Raw genomic sequence first — 1,895 nt, forward strand, 5'->3', positions numbered from 1 at the left:
TGGGCGGGGAGGGGGAGGGGGGGCGGGCCCTCGGGCCGCGTGGTCCGCGCCCCCCTCAGGGGCGGTGCCCAGGAGAAACAACAACAAGGAGGCTCCGCCCCCAGCCCGCGCCCTCCGCCCTCCCGGAGGTCGTGTACCACCGCGGGACCAGAGGGCGAAGCCTCGCGCGCTGGCAGAGCTGGCGGCGGTGGGCCTCGGGACCCCGTGGCCGCCGCACCTGGGATTTTTGCTCCGCGCTAGAGCCCACCCTCCCGAATACACGCTGCCCTGCGATCCGGGAGTGGGTGGACAGCCCCTGGACTCGCCTGGATTGCCCTCCGCTTCTCCGTTTCCCCACCTTTGAAATGGGGGTCAGTGTGAACCGTGGGAGAGTTGTGTCTTTTGTGCCGAACTAATCGGCAGAAAAGGCTATCTTCTCTGAAATGACAGGTAGTCCTCCACGTCTGCAACCCTAACACACACACACACACACTCAAAGGCACAGCTGGGCATCCTGGAATTGGACCCATCTGTGTGAGAGAGGGCGCCGAGCCCCTCCCCGCAGAGCAGCAGCAGGTGGAAAAGGACCAATGGCAACTGGCTTCCCCAACCTTACCCTTGTCCTCAGCACTCCTACCCCGGACCGCTGCTTGTCTGCACCTTCAAAACTGTTCTCAATTGCCTCCAGTCCACCCAGCTGAAGATCTTGTCTGGCGAATATTTCTGCTGTCCTCTTCACCGGTCACGCTCCTCCTTGGGGCCCCTTGTTCTTCATCTCAGATTCCACTCTCCTTATCACACAACCAGAGCTGGGGAAGGTCGCTATGGGGCTCCCAGCTAAAGAGGGAAAGCCCATCACAACTCAGGGATGAGGTGCAGGATCCTTGGATACAGAAATTGTCCTCTGGCTTCTCCTGACTGGCCACAGCCTTTCTTGGAGCAAGGCAAGGGCAAGGGCAGGGCAGGGCAGCCAGAAAGGAGGTGGTGCCTGGAAATCTGAGGTATTTCACTTCTCTAAGCTTCAGTTTCCTTACACAGAGAGTGAAGAGGTTAGATTCCTCTGCTTTACCTTTTTCAAAAGCAGGAATCTTATTCACACAAAATATTATGTAAAAGTCCACCGTACAGAACAAAATTGCCTTGATTGATGGCGAAACGAGGCCCCACCACCCCCAATTTCAAAAGCATCAGGAGCACCTGGATAGTGACTCCAAAGTGTGGCATCTTTGGAGTCAGTACACAGAAAGATTTGAGTCTCTAAAGGCCCCTTCCAGTTCTGGGAAATCCTGTGGAAAATGACAGCACCTCCTTGCCACAATCCCTGCATAGGCCTTTTAACACAGGACTGAATGCTATTGTGTGCTGAGCAAGAAGCAATGTAGTATGGGATACCCTGGTTGTGTATCAGGTGTTTGGCAATCCTACAGAAGGCTATATCAATAGATACATGATGGCAGGGGAAGCAACTCCATATTCAGAATAAATGGCTTTTCTAGGAAAGATTAATCGCTGCCTTCTCCCTACTGGAAGGTATAGGCTATAACCCACTGTGCTAACAGTTAGATTGGCTGGTTCCTCTCTTTTCCTCTACACCAGGATAGGTATCACAATAAGGGCTCAGGGTGGTCCAAGTTGCCAACACATTTGTGTCTTCCACCTTGACGATTCTGGGAACTCCAAATTTGTATATCTCACTGCCTACTTGACATCTCTATTTGGCAGCCTATCAGGCATCTCCAACCTGACCTAGCCAAAGCAGAATTCCCCATTTTCACCAGAAGTCTACTTCTCCAGTTGTCCTTGTCTGAATCAATGGCATAACCAAACAACCAGGCACTCAGATCAAAACTTTATGAGCCACTCTTGATTTCTCCCATATTCAGTCCATCAGCAAGTTGGCTTCAAAAACATATCAA

This window comes from Ailuropoda melanoleuca, chromosome 6 (genome assembly GCF_002007445.2).
Source record: "Ailuropoda melanoleuca isolate Jingjing chromosome 6, ASM200744v2, whole genome shotgun sequence".
Classification (NCBI taxonomy): Eukaryota; Metazoa; Chordata; class Mammalia; order Carnivora; family Ursidae; genus Ailuropoda; species Ailuropoda melanoleuca.